The sequence below is a fragment of the Anabrus simplex genome, chromosome 8 (genome assembly GCF_040414725.1).
Source record: "Anabrus simplex isolate iqAnaSimp1 chromosome 8, ASM4041472v1, whole genome shotgun sequence".
Classification (NCBI taxonomy): Eukaryota; Metazoa; Arthropoda; class Insecta; order Orthoptera; family Tettigoniidae; genus Anabrus; species Anabrus simplex.
The window spans coordinates 113,675,233-113,690,786 of NC_090272.1; the positions used below are offsets into that span (position 1 = coordinate 113,675,233).

Sequence of the window (15,554 nt, forward strand, 5' to 3'; positions counted from 1 at the left end):
CCATTTTACACTGCACATCCTACTTTTCCTGTCCATAATTTCCTTTGCAGTACACTGCAACAGTCTCCTCCAAGTTTTCTAGATTTCTGGTTAAAAAGGCATGGGGTTCGATGCCGGGCCGACAATTTTAATCGCTTCTAATTAACTCTTCTCGCTCAAGGAATGAGTGTTTAAGTTCGTCTTAATACACATCTTCGAATACACACATCACATTGCAAATCAATATGGAAACATGCAATAGTGAATTCATAGGGTTGGCGTCAGGAACGGCGTCCGGCTGTAAACCTACACCGAACCCACTCAAACGTTAAAACTCCAGGTAATTGGAAAATATCAGAAATAATAAGAATAATAAGAAATATGTACGCCAGATTAGTTTTATATTATTATTATTATTATTATTATTATTATTATTATTATTATTATTATTATTATTATTATAAATGAGGAAGGACATCTGGTCGCAGAACATCGCTAAAAAGATGCATCTCACTTCATACCCATACCCGTAAAGAAAGGGGACAAGGGTTGGACATAGTAGCCTACATAAAACCGATTCTAAATCAAATTTCGGAAAAAAAATTATAAGCACTTCCGAATTCTTCAGATTTTAAGAGTCAATAGATTATTATGAAACATAAACACTCTTAGATCTGATATAAACGAGAATAAGATTTGTAGAAGGCATCTTCTCATCACCACGATTTCCTTTACGTAGCACCGACATAGATAGGTCTTACGCCGACGATGAGATATCAAAGGGCTAGGAGTGGGATGGAAGTGAACTAGGCCTTCATTATGGTACAAGTCCAGCATTGGCCTGGTTTGAAAATGGTAAACCACGGAAAACCATTTTCAGGGCTGCCGACAGTGGGGTTCGAACCCACTGTCTCCCGAATGCAAGCTCACAGCTGCGCGATTCCAACCACATGGCCAACTCGTTTTGTAGAAAGCAACTTTCTGGCTGGTGAGATTCCTAAACTCTTGTTGGTCCCTTGTGGTACAGCACGATAGACACATCACCTCCATGTGCCACGAGCAGGCATAATTAATCGCCTACATAACCTAAGACTAAACCTGTCTTCTGGATTACCGGTACTCCGTAACTGGTTTCTTCATTGATTTTTTCTCTCTAATTGGTGGCCGAGATTATCATCTTGATCCGGCATTAAAGTTGCCAATCAACTTGTTTTGCTAAAGTGCCCCGGAAATCAAATTCCAACTGGTTTCATTTTATTATCTTTCAAGCGCTAAGTATCCGTATATGAGATATAAACCAAACCAAACCCTATGACGCAACAGCCCCGAAGGGCCTTGGCCTACCAAGTAACCGATGTTCAGTCCGAAGGCCTGCAGATCGTCGGCACGACGAATCCTCTCGGCCTTTATTCTTGGCTTTCTAGACCGGCCACCGTCTCACCGTCAGATAGCTCCTCAATTCTAATCACGTAGGCTGAGGGGACCTCGAATCGGCCCTCAGAACCAGGTAAAAATCCATGACCTGGCCGGGAATCGAACCTGGGGCGTCCGGGTAAGTGGCAGGCATGCTACCCCTTCACTGTGCGGCCAGTTTATCGATTCATGCCACTGAATAATACAAATAGAGTTCATTGAGTCTATCCACCCTTATGATAAAATTATTATATCTTGTATTCAATTTTGGTCCGAGTAGCCAACAGAAGCTCATAATACTGGGATATACTGTATACTTTTTTCTTTCCTTTCTTTCGTTCTTAATCCATTTACCATCCAACGTTGGTTTTTCTCCCGGACTCAGCGAGGTATCCCATCTCTACCACTTCAAGGGCAGTGTCCTGGTGCGTGAGACTTTGGGTCGGGTGATACAACTGGGGAGAAGTACCTCGCCCAGGGGCCTCATCTGCTATGCTGAACAGGAGCTTTATGTTGGGGGGAAGATCGGAAGGGATAGACAAGGAAGTGGGAAGGAAGCTGCCGTGGCCTTAAGTTAGGTACCATCCCGGCATTTGCCTGGAGAAGTGGGAAACCACGGGAAACCACTTCCCTTTTTTTAGAATTGGCTTTACGTCGCACCGACACAGATAGGTCTTATGGCGATGATGTTATAGTGGGAAGGAAGCGGTCGTGGTCTTAATTAAGGTACACCCCAAACATTTGCCTGGTATGAAAATGGGAAACCACGGAAAACCATCTTCAGGGCTGCCGATAGTGGGGCTCGAGCCCACTATCTCGCGGATGCAAGCTCACAGCTGCGTGCCCCTAACCGCACGGCCAACTCGCCGGTGAAAACCACTTCGAGGATGGTTAAGATGGGATTCGAACGCCCTCTATTCAGTTGTCCTCCCGAGGCTGAGTTGACCCCGTTCCAGCCCTCGGACCACTTTTCTAATTTCGTGGCAGAGTCTGGAATCGAATCCGGGCCTCCGGGTTTGGCATCTAATCACACTAACCACTACACCACAGAGGCGGACGGGGGTATATACTTACCAGGGATAATTTACTGCACATACCTAAGCAGTTCATCAATTGTTCTTACGTAGGCCAAGTGGCCCCTGAATCAACCCTCAGATGTAGGTAAAAATCGCTGGCTTGGCTGGGAATCGAATCTGGAGCCTCCACGTGAGAGGCAGGTTTGCAACCCCTAGACCGCTGGGGTAAACATTCAGTAATGTCAAGATGGCTGGCACGAGACTGTATGTCTTCGGGTGAGTTTGTATTTAAATGCTACTTGGTTGTTGTGACTTTGAAATATTTCTCTTCACCGTTTCTTTCTGCTCAGCGGCTGAATTTATTAGAAATGTATTTCAGTAAAGTAAAGTAAACTCGTGTCCTCATCCTGAGGTGGTGCAGGTTTTTTCAGACACACCCACAATGGAGGTGAGCCGCATGTACAATTTCAACCATATTCCAGCCCCCCTGTCATTCTCAAATTTCTGGTAGTACCGGGAATCGAACCGCGTGGACGGCAGCTAATAAAACTAACCGTTACGCTACGGAGGATGACATTTATTTCAGTAATAGATCCTAAAGTACTGTACTTCAATGTCGTTCGGTACACACAATTACAAAGCCTATCACAACAGTCCTGTGAAATGAATACACTCATGATCATAAAAACCAGAACACCTTGAAAGACTAGAGATAGGAAATTCATATTCACAGGACATGTGCATTAGTATGTTCTGAAGAAATGATTAGCATTTGAACCTTGTCGGCCCTCCGGTTCAAGATCCACATCGATATGTCGGCGCACCACCACCGACTGGTAAAATGGGCCTTCGGCTCTCGTTGTCGCCATAAACAGAAGGTAATGGATCAGTGTGACTTAAGCAGACGTGGAGGATGCCTCGCAGACGTATGTGAGAACTCTGCCGTCAAATGAGTGAGTTTGAAAGAGGGCGCATTATTGGCATGAGAGAACGTGATGCATCCATCCGGGAAATTGCTGCTCGTGTGGGACGAAGTGTGTCGGCAGTGCAACGGGTGTGTACAGAATGGTTCAGAGAAGGCCGTATAACACGACGAGATGGGTCTGGTCGCACCACCCAGACCATCCCCGTAGAAGATCGACACCTCATCCGAAAGGCATTGCAGGACAGATTTGCCTCCTCCTCGGCTCTGGCGCAACAGTGGAACAGTGTAACACATCGTACACTATCAGGAGTGACAGTCCGTCGGCGTTTATTACGGTCTGGGTTACCGGCGCGTCGTCCACTTCTTCGCCTACCTTTGACTAATGTGCATAAACATACTAGAATGCAATGGTGTACGGAACGACGTCACTGGGGACAGGAACGGCAGCAGATAGAGTTTTCGGACGAATCCAGGTTCTGTTTGTTTGAAAATGATGGCGACATTTTGGTTCGCCGCACACAGGGCGAGATACATCATATTGACTGCAATCTCACATGACAAACAGCGCCAACTCAAGGCCTTATGGTGTGAGGTGCTATTGGGTAAAACCACGAATAACAGCTGGTGCGTGCCCAGGGCGCTGTGACACGTTTGACCTATGTGAATAACATCCTACGACCCGTAGCCATACCTTTTCTGCATGACACCCCAGACTCCGTATTTCAGCAGGACAATGCGCGACCACATGTTGCCTTCTTGTTGTCACAGGGTGTCAGACTGTTGCACTGGCCCGCCCGATCACCGGACTTGTCGCCAATCGAAAATGTGTGGGATATGGTAAAACGACGAGTGCGGCGCTGTGACCCAATGCCAACTATCAAAAATGAACTGTGGAACCAAGTGAATACAACATGGATGGCTATACCCCAGGACACCATTCGCGCCTTATACGCGTCGATGCCATCACGCATGAAACAAGTTATCAGTGCCCATGGAGGACCCAGTGCCTACTAGGCAACAGGACACATGCTGAATCTAGGTGACTGAAATGCTAATCGTTTCTGCAGAACATACTAATGAACATGTCCTGTGAATATGAACTTCATATCTCTATTCTTTCAAGGTGTTCCGTTTATTATGAACATGAGTGTACTATCATAAAATCGGTTCCAGGTTCTGCCACTAAATTTGAAAAGTTGGACGAGAACTCAGCCTCGGGAGGTCAACTGTTTCCCACCTCAGAAGTCCTCGACGTGGTTTTCCGTGGTTTCCCACTTCTTCTCCAAGCAAATGCCGGGATGGTACCTAACTTAAGGCCACAGCCGCTTCCTTCCTTCCTTCCTTCCTTCCTTCCTTCCTTCCTTCCTTCTTGCTTATCTATTTCTTCCAATCTCATCCCCCGAAAGGCTCGTGTTCGGCAGAGCAGCTGAGGCCGCCTCGGATGGGGACTGGTTGTTCTCCCCAATAGTATCTCCAACCAAATGTCTGAAGCTCCAGGACACTGCCCTTGAGGCGGTAGAGGTGGGATCCCTCGTTGAGTCCGAGGGAAAAGCTAATCCTGAACAGAAAACGGATTAAGAAGGAAAAAAGAAAGAAAGAAAGAAAGAAAGAACGATTCTCTCCTCTATAAAAAAGAATGCAAGAATTTTATTCGTGAAATGATAAGGAAAATAGCAATGCCAAAGTGTAATCCAATCCACTACCGATTTTGTACCATAACTCTTTATGTTACGACAGTAGTCGCGCATCCAGGCCTGCTGACGCTACATCAACTGTCAGTTCTTTGTAACATTCATAAAATACGTAATTTAAACGTAAGTATGAATAGCAAGTGCGCCCGAGAACTTTTTGTTCTGTAACCTGCGGGCAGACTATTGATAAGCTCGCCTCCTGTGACAGAGTAAACGCTGGGCCGGGCGAGAAAATATGTAGCGGCAGCTTTTGCTGTGATCAATGTTGACTAGACCTGTTTCACTTGCTAAAGGCAACAAACACGGTGCACTTTCTCCTACAACTTCGATCAAATGTAATTAACAAAAGTAACAGAGTATTTGAACAGTTCGAAACCCTCGGCAGCCCACAGGATGGCGTACCGTGGTGTTCCATTTTCACACAACGCAAAATCTGGGGCTGTACTTTAATCAAGTCCACGGTTGATTCCTTCCCACTCCTAGCCCTTTCCTATCCCATCGTCGCCGTAAGACCTACCTGTGCCGGTACGATATAAAGCATATTTTTTTTAAATATGTATTGGAACATACTTCTTGGTTTACTATCTTCCTTAGCATCGCCCCAGTTACCTTGCCGTAGTGGAGAGACTCGCCCAGTATGTTAAGAGAGAAAGTAAATTAGGTTTTGTTTCACTTCGTCTGATTTTCAGTCTGAAGTAGTATGTACGTATTGTTACGTGCCAGCCCTGTCGTACCCCCTTTCGGTACTTCTTGGAAGGGACTGGTAAGTCAGCCGACTAGGGAGCTCCCAGCCGTGTGTTGTTCTCGTCGGCTGGCTTACCTGTGAGCATCTTAGAGATTCAACGGGAATGTTCCGCCTCTAGCCACCTTGCGAATATTCTGGTTCACATCACCCGAAACTATAAAAAGGAAGGCTAGCCGCGGACGTTCAGTCAGTATTGGGCTTCGTGGTGTAGTCAGTGTGGTGCTGAACTCGGAGTCGGTGTTGGACTCCGTGGTGGAGTCAGTGTGAGACTCAGTGTGTTGGGGTTCGGTGGCTGGGCTGAGGGGGACAGAGGTTTTGGTTGTCACTAGTGTCCCACTGAGGTCTGAAGGAGGAGCTGTTGTTGTGGTGTCGGAGTGTCCTGCGAGTGGCTGGACAGACGACTGTGTACTACCTGATAGTACTTTGTTTTTGTGTATTTCTGTAGACTGATGATTGTCGTGAGTCAGTGAGGGAAGCCGCTGTCGTGAATGTGACGATAATTGGACCTGTGTTAATATTCACTGACCAGTTGCTGTTTAGTTGCTCACTGCATGAGACTGTGTGAATTGATGGAACCAAGGAACAGTCACCGTGTGTTGTGTCCGACTCGTTGGCTGAATGGTCAGCGTACTGGCCTTCGGTTCAGAGGGTCCCAGGTTCAATTCCCAGCCGGGTCGGGGATTTTAACCTCCATTGGTTAATTCCAATGGCTCGGGGCAGGGTGTTTGTCTGTCCCCAACATCCCTGTAACACACACATACCACACTAACAGTATCCTCCACCACAATAACACGCAGTTACCTACACATGGCAGATGCCGCCCACCCTCATCGGAGGGTCTGACTTACAAGGGCTGCACTCGGCTAGAAATAGCCACACGAAATTAAATTAAATCGTGTGTTGTGTATCCCGTAGCCCTCTATTCAAAACCAGTGGTCTACATAAAGCTGCTGTACGAAGTGACTGGACTTGGGGAAGTGAAAGTAAGGATCAGCCATTCCGACGTAATAGCAAAGGGCTGGACCGCCTGCTGCACCAGAAGGAAGAGAGACTTGTAAACAGATAGCAATTAATGAGTGTGGTCATTAATGGTTAATTAAAATTGTGTGTATATATATATATATATGCGTGTGTGTGTGTGTGCATTTATTGGGTCACCCTGAAATAAATTAGAATAGTGAAACGGACGTAGTTTTATTCATAACAGTATGGATGTATGTATGTTGTATGTACGTATGTTGTCCAAACGTTATCCCGTTTCTATATGGGATCCGGTATGATCTTGGCAGCGAATTGTTACGACCGAATGCCCTTCCTGACGTCAACCTTATCAGAGGAGTTAATGAGATGTAATGAATTACGTGATATACAGTATATGACAGTAAGAAGGGAGAGGGTGAAACTCGGTGCCGGCACATAGGCTTCTCCCTTCGAATATCACCGAGGTGTCTGTTAAAGGTTTAACGCCTCCATCCGATAGACAAATCACCATCAACAGCGTCATTATTTCCTCACACTATTTGAACACTGCGGAGAGGTTTGAAATTGAATCCAGGCTTTTGGCACGCAACCTAGCTATTAGAAATTGTATATAATCACTTCTACTACCCTGCCGGGCAACATTCTGATGGTGAAATTTTTTCGACCATGGGACTCGAACCGGCTAACCACAGTGGTTTTCCGCTTAACGACTGTCGGCACCAAGCGGGGTAAATAAGATAATGGCTTAAATTTAGTAAAATTTTAATTTTATAGATCAGCAACTACAAACGTTACTTAAACACAATGAACACGGCTGATCCATGGGTCTACAGCTCTGCATTCCGACCGACCAACCCAGCAGAGTGAGCTTCACCGGTGCATACAGCTCTACAACCTGAGAATGGTTTTCCGAAGTTTCCCATTCTCCTGCACTAAGGCGAATGACGGGGCAGTTCCTAGTATTGTTCACGGCTGCCAACCTTCCCATCTTCACCGAATTAAATCTCCCTGACCTGAGAGAGACGTTACCTTCTAGGAGGCCCAACGTCCCCTTCAGGGATGGAATGAAAATTTGTGTAGTAGTAGGGACAGAGTGACAAGGTCTCCTTGTAAATAAAATTGAATCATCTTGCAACAACACCCGTTTGTTTTCAGACCGACTTTGTTGTACGTGAGTGAAAGATGAGTGGACTCAGGATATGTTATTCATCTTAGAAGTCTGTCTGTTAGGTCATCTGCCCAGAGGCTGGTTGGACCGTCAAAACGCACCACTTGAGGTAAAACCGATGGCGGCGCCAAACTGAGGCGTACTAAGCAAGGTGAGGAAAGAAGTAGTTGGCCATTGCTTTCCTCATTAGGCCAGAAAGGGATATTGTAGTTCTACTGATCTTATGAATAATACTTTTCATAACATCCAGACGCAATAGTCGTGCTCTGAATGGCATTACTCAGCCCCATCCATAACTCAGCAGCGTCCATATTGTCACAGCCATGGATTAGACAGGGACTTCGGCATTTATTTATTTATTTATTTATTTATTTATTTATTTATTTATTTATTTATTTATTTATTTATTTATTTATTTATTTATTTATTTATTTATTTATTTATTTATTTATTTATTTGGCTATGGCAAAGCAACGATAATTAATTATTACCTGTGAGAGTATGTTGTAGACAAAGACAAAAATGTCGGTAGCATTCACTTAATCTTGTCATAGGTCAATGTCCAGTTGTTGCAGCCGGTCCGAGAAGTAAGATGTAGCGTTGGTGATTAGTCCTCGGAATTTAGGCAAAAACCTATTTTGTTCCTGAAGAAAAATTTAAAAAATAAGCTGTATTTACAAATTTCATTTCTTTATAAGGTTAGAAATGGTGGTCCTACAGTGCCTAAAAATATCAAAATTTACGTTAATATCTACTGTAAATTTCCTAATATTCATATAATTTCTTTTCTTATCCCTAAACTGATTAAAAATACTTTTAATTTACTCCGAGACACTAAAATATTTGCTGACTCTTTTTCAGTATATTGAACAGTATACTCTTGAAATACTTTACAAACGAAATCTTAAACCACGCTCCCCAGAAGTGCTGAAGGACCTCCCGCAGTAAACACGTCATAGTCTGAGTGTCACGAGGCGGGAGACACTGTGCATTGACCAGCTCGAAACAAAACTCTTCATTTCAATGCTGTTAAAATATTTCATTGTTTCCGTTTCGGCAGTATATGACTGATGCCGAAAGTGTCAGCTTCCAGGTCGTCTTTAATTAAACAGTGGTTACAGGAGTTTCCCTATTTTACACGGGATTGTAAAATTTATGTGACATTTCCAGCAAAGAGGTGAGTGACCATTTGTCTTATATTTTCTCCAAACGAATTATTATAAATTTAGCAAAGTAAAAATGATACTTTAATTGATACCTTTAACATGTAAAAATGAAGCTGCCTAAAGTATATTTTAGAACCTATTTTTTCATATTTGAGAGCGTATTTTAGGCACCTAAAACAACATTTTAGCACCTAAAATTTCGAGGTCTTTGATGACATCCTTAGGGTGCATTCCTTCACGATGTGCTCCTCGATCAGTAAAGGTGGAATGTACAGTTTACTCTGGCCTGGACCAAGAGACAGGTGCGAAAGTTACTGCATTTGAAATGGCACCAGGCGAGTTGTTAGAAGTAACAAGCACAAAAGTAGCGAGAGTGATTGCTCATGCATTCGGGTGGAAAAAATTACAAGAGGGTACTCGGAATGAGTAGATAAAGGCTAAGTTAGAAACAGCACGATGGATGAAACTGTACGCGTAAACCGGCTTGAGTGGTGGGGACAAGCAATGGTAATGGATGAATTTAGGTCATCTAGAAGAATAATGGCCTCGGCCATGGAGAGTAAAATAAATAGAGGGATACCAAGGCGATTATGATTCGACTCAGCTTTTAATGTTTTAATGATAAAAGCTGATTTTGTATAACTGTTTGGTTCTTCAGTCTACTGAAACTAATTTGGAATAAATAAATTTCTAAACAATCTGAAAAAGAAACAACTTAATTAAATTAAATTAAGTCCGCCTCTGTGGGGTAGTGGTTAGTGTGATTGGCTGCCACCCTCGGAGGCCCGGGTCCGATTCCCGGCTCTGCCACGAAATTTTAAAAGTGGTACGAGGGCTGGAACGGGCTCCAGTCAGCCTCGGGAGGTCAACTGAGTAGAAGTGGGTTCGATTCCCACCTAAGCCATCCTGGAAGTGGTTTTCCGTGGTTTCCCACTTCTCCTCCAGACAAATGCCGGGATGGTACCTAACTTAAGGCCATGATCGTTTCCTTCTCTCTTCCTTGTGTATCCTTTACAATATTTCCTTCCTCCACAAGTTCCCGTTCAGCATAACAGGTGAGGCCTCCAGGGCGAGGCATTGGTCCTCCTGCCCAGTTGTATCCCTGACCCAAAGTCTCATGCTCCAGGACACTGCCCTCGAGGCGTTAGAGATTAGGTCCCTCGCTGAGTCCGAGGGAAAAACCAGCCCCGGAGCGTAAACATTAAGAAAGAAAGAAAGAAATGAAATTAAAATACAATTCTATAGAACTTAACAGTTATAAATTAACCGGGCGGAAACTGAAAAGAGATGGCGTCAGATATCACAAATGATAAGAGGCGGGGCACTAAACGAGGCTACAGAGCTAGTTGCAAGTGGAAGATCATGGAGGTGCTTAATTGATTCACAGAGGCTTGCAGACTGAACGCTGAAAGGCATAACAGTCTAAAATGAAGATGTATGTATGTGCGCACGTATGGAATACTAATGACTTACGTCGCACCAACGCAGATATGTCTTATGGCGACGATGGGAAAGGAAAGGGTTAGGAGTGAGAAGGAAGTGGTCGTGGCCTTTATTAAGGTGTGAAAATAGGAAACCACGGAAAACCACCTTCAGGGCTGCCGACTGTCGGATTCGAACCCACTATCTCCAGAATGCAAGCTCACAGCTGCGCGCCCCTAACCGCACGGCCAACTCGCTCGGTGCATGTGGAATACTGGATCGTTACAGGCTCGGTGTGTTGTCATTGCACAAAAGCTAGTTTCAACTGCTTTATGCAATCTTGTCAAAACCAGGGATCGTTACTTAAACACATTGCAAGAACCCGTAAAACTTGAAAAACACCTTCCTGATTATGTCAGTATTGCCTTATACAGCATCGTGCCTTGAACTCTTGCTTACTGCGATGCTTTCACTTTGAGAAACATTCCATAGAGACGAGTGGGTGCGAAACTAAACGGCAGTTTTCATTCTTCGTAAAGTCTGTAACACGGCTTTCACGCTGCCTATTTCATTTACCTTCTCCCTGCAACACGTTTCGACATGCAAGCGTTGTCATTCCTCGACAATAAGCTTCGCAAGCCTTCTCATCTTCAGGATGACAACACAGCTGATAAACAGCGTTTATTCGAGATAGTAAAGTAAATCCTCATCCTGAGGTGACGCAGATCTTTTCAGGTTCACCCCTATGTATCAGCCCTCCTGCCATTCTTAAATTTCTGGCAGTACCGGGAATCGGACCCGGCCCTCTGAGGACGGCAGCTAATATTGCTAACCAATACGCTACGGCGGACGGATTTCAAGATGTATTTAGTTGATTAACTGCCTTTATTCCTACTATACAGTATATAATAATCCCCAGTGCTGTAATCAGGGCCATTTATCGACATTTTTCACCCCGAGGCAGTGGTTATTTTGTAAGCCCTTTTCCGTCTAATTACATTCCAAACACTCATGATGAGCATGAATGGAAACAATTTGAGTATAATTCTAAATCTCTATAAAAACAAAATCTATAAAAATGAAATTTATCATACCTATTTTTTAAATTAATTTAACGTATCACATCACAGCGCATTCTGCTGAGTGCGCCCAGCCACGACCTTGTTTATTATGTCATCGGACTCAATACACTACTCGTTGCATGAGTTTGCCGGCGTGATTCGAGCAAACTAAGGCCGGGCGCAAGTTGAGACGCAGTTTGGTGAGATGACTCACTGCGAGTTTCCGTGAAACAATGAAATGAATACAACAGCGAATGTTCAAACAAACACAGGGTGAAGTGACTCAGTTTCAGCACGTCCGTGAGCTGCGGAGATCTGTGCTCGTGCCGCATTCGACCTGCGTGGAATGAAAAGTTTTGTTTTCCGAAGAAGTCCACGATGGAGGAGAAACTCATCGAAGCACTTCAAGAGAGAGAACGTTTATATGTCACTTCACATCCTAACTACATGAAAATCAAATTTCAGCTGTTCGTATTTACAGTTTTCATAGTAAAAAATTTGCGTAAATAACTAATCGTGTATTTATTCTTTTGAAGCAAAATTTCATTCCTGCATTAAAAAAAATTTAACTTGTAGGAGGAAATAATTACATTCCTTGCCTTAAAATACTGCTAGTTTTTCTTCAGTTCCGCTAGGCCTTGACGTATGGCACCCTCCAGCATCTATTGACTCCTTGATGAATCCATGCAATTCAGAAAACTGTTCACGGCTTACACGGCAATAGGTTCTTAAATTATCCATTAGATGATTAAGGATGAATTCTTCATGTGCCTTTCATTTTTTTAACTGCTTTTCGGAAGCTTTTCATTGCATCTATTTGGTCTCCCAGATTATCATCGGAATCAGATTCTGAAGTAAGTAAAACTTATATATGCTTTGGAATCGTCGCGCACATTATCGACGCAAAGTCACTCGCAGTGATGATAGAACTGCCGGTCGGTAGATGCAGAGTGGGTCTCGGCCCGTAAGTGGCCATGGCTGGTCCGTGGTGCAACAGCTCTGCACTCCGACCGGCCAACCGAGCAGAGGAGGAGTGGCCTACGCCTCTGCATTCGGGAGACGGGACAGGGCTGGACCTCACGACTGGCCCCAACCGTCGGCTTTCCTGAGAATGGTTTTCTGTGGTTTTCCATTCTCCTGCACTAAGGCGACTGCCGGGACAGTTCCTCGTATAGGCAACGGCCGCCAACCCCCTCACCTTCTCCGAGCATCTGCTCCACCGAAACAAATCTCCTGGCCTGAGAGACGGCGTCACCGTCTAAACAGGCCGCCTCCCCCTTCAGGGGAGGAATGAAAACATTTTAGTAGTAGAACTGTCACCTCAACTTTCGCTCCCCCTGCGCCGCCCTGGGGTCGCAAATTACGCCCGGCCTTACAGTTGTGGTGGTGATGGTGGTGATTATTGTTTTAAGAGGAAGTACAACTAAGGCAACCATCCTCTATATAACACTAATCTGAGGGGAAAAAATGTAAGGGATCCGACACTTCGAAAAATGAAGATATCGGCCAAAGGAAGACAAAGGCCACGAAGGGGGTGAAAATTAAAGACCCCCTAGGCCGCGGGAATCTAGTACCGTTGGGGTCGGAAAAGAAAAAGAGTTGACCAAGGAAGGTCGGATAGGACAGATGAAAGTGAGGACCCTGGCACAAGTAAGTGGAAGCAATGCCAGGACTCAGCTAAGGGCCCCGTGGTCGCCATCCTACGCTCCAGAGTTCAGAGCCCCTGGAGCACTTACAGTTGTGTGTGGCGCAGTGGGTTGAAATAGAGCGCGCGGTACGGTCTACCCGCGTGTATCGTTGAGCCACTAGCACTAAGCTCGGTCGTATATTGGATGAAGTGTTGCTATTCTCTATTAGAGAGTTTGTAAACATTCGAAAAAAATATACAAAATCGGACATGTCGTTGCATTGTACAGTATTTAGAACGCAGACGCCCCATAAGAAATCCTTCGAAGTGCTCCAGTCTCAGAGTAGAAAGTTATGATGTACAGTTTTGTAAAGAGGAGAAGATGAGAGGTCTCTGCCGGGCTGAGTGGCTCAGACGATTGAGGCGCTGGCCTTCTGACCCCAACTTGCCAGGTTCGATCCTAGCTTAATCAGGTGGTATTTGAATGTGCTCAAGTACGTCAGCTTCTTGTCGGTAGAATTACTGGAACGTAGAAGAACTCCTGCGCGACAAAATTCCGGCATCTCGGCGTTTCCGAAAATCGTCAAAAAGTAGTTAGTGGAACATAAAAACAATAACGTTATTATTAGGAGAAGTCCCATAATCCCTCTCCAGAAAGCTGTGGGAAAGGAGAGAAGAGAAAGAACTGTGCGTAATATCGCTATGTAGCGTGAAGAAGTCACAGAAGATGGAACTGTGATTCATGCCCTAGGTAAAAGTCGTCCTTGTCGGAAGAAGAAAAAGCTTGATGAATTCGATAAGAGTGTTGAGCGCCAAACATCTCTGGAATTTTATGTTCGCGAACAAATTCCCGCTTTACGTAAACACTTTAATGCTTCCATAAGAAAACCTACCGTTTACAGGAGGGAAACAAACATTCTGAAGACTCATAAAAAGTATTTCTTTCTAAATCCGTTTACCCTCCAGGGTTAGCTTTTCCCTTGGACTCAGCAAGGGATCCCACCTCTACTGCATCGAGGGCAGTGTCCTGGAGCCTGAGACGTTGGATCTGGGATACAATTGGGAAGGCGAACCAGTACATCGCCCAGGCGGCCTCACCTGCTATGCTGAATAAGGCCCCTGCGTCCGTCTCCATGGCTTAATGGTTACCGTACTGGCCTTTGGTCACAAGGGTCCCGGGTTCGATTCCCGGCAGGGTTGGGAATTTTAACCATCTTTGGTTAATTTAGCTGGCACGGGGGTATGTGTTGTCTTCATCATCATTTCATCCTCATCACTACGCGCAGGTCGTCTACGGGAGTCAAATCAAAAGACCTGCACTCACCTGGCAAGCCGAACATGTCCTCGGACACATCCCGGCATTAAAAGCCATACGCCATTTCATTTCATTTCATTTCATGTGGTCAAAGTACTCAAGTACTTTTTGATTTTTTGCATGACCTCTATCTCTTTGTTGAGCGTTAGAGTACTTCAGTGTTCTGTCAACCCACGATATTGTGAGCAGGTATCGATAGCACAACATCTCAAAGGATCGAAGGTTTTTATTGGTATTCTGTGTTAGGTTGGGTGTTATTTTACTGCCCACACCCACAGGAGAATCGCAAAGACACCTTAGTGTCGTGGTTGAAGGTGTAAAAGCAAATTAACTGAAACCTGTGTACAGCTAGGCAAGATTTTGAAAGACAGGGGACCGATTGCAGAAACGGTATTTAGACGATGTCTACGGTTAAACAATGCCTAAGTATGGCTGCCGCATTGCAGAGACGTTCTTTATCACTTAGACAGTGTCTAAAACCGATGTTCAACCGGTCATGTTTAAACACTGCCGAGAGCACTGTTTAACCTCAAATGAGAGGAGTGAATCACAATCAGAGGTTATGTACCATGAAACATGTAATTTGTATTATCATATTGAGACGATTCCGGGAAGAAAGGTTAGTCCGACGGCCTCTCTGTGGGTCGCCCGCTGCTAAATCGCAGCAATTCGTTTGACATGCACGGGGAGATACATCATAAAATGTTTCGCTTTTCGAGAGACTTGTTTCTTGAGGCTGATAAAGTGACAGTCCGGTAACTGTCAACTTGAATACAATTCTTGGCAACCGATATATTTTATTATATACATGGGGTAATTTCCATGGAATTATAGGTCACTTCGACTACATATCAGAATTACGTGTCCCGATCGTCAGAGGGCTGTCACATACATCAACCGGGAGGGATTCACTTATATTTACTGCCAACTAAACACACATAATAGTAAAAACTAAAAAGTACGTTGTATGGGTTTTTTTATTGTATATATAATTTTATAAGTTTTCGGCAACTATCAGATAGGAAAAAGCAAGTGGTGGTGATAA

The 15,554-nt window shown here is 44.5% G+C and overlaps 1 protein-coding gene across 2 annotated transcripts in view; it reads left to right on the forward strand.

The window, feature by feature from the left end:
* The window catches only part of LOC137501863 (phospholipase B1, membrane-associated-like), a 152,995-nt gene that overhangs the window by 1,065 nt on the left and 136,376 nt on the right, over nt 1–15,554 (forward strand). The gene's annotated exons all lie outside the window — the stretch shown is intronic.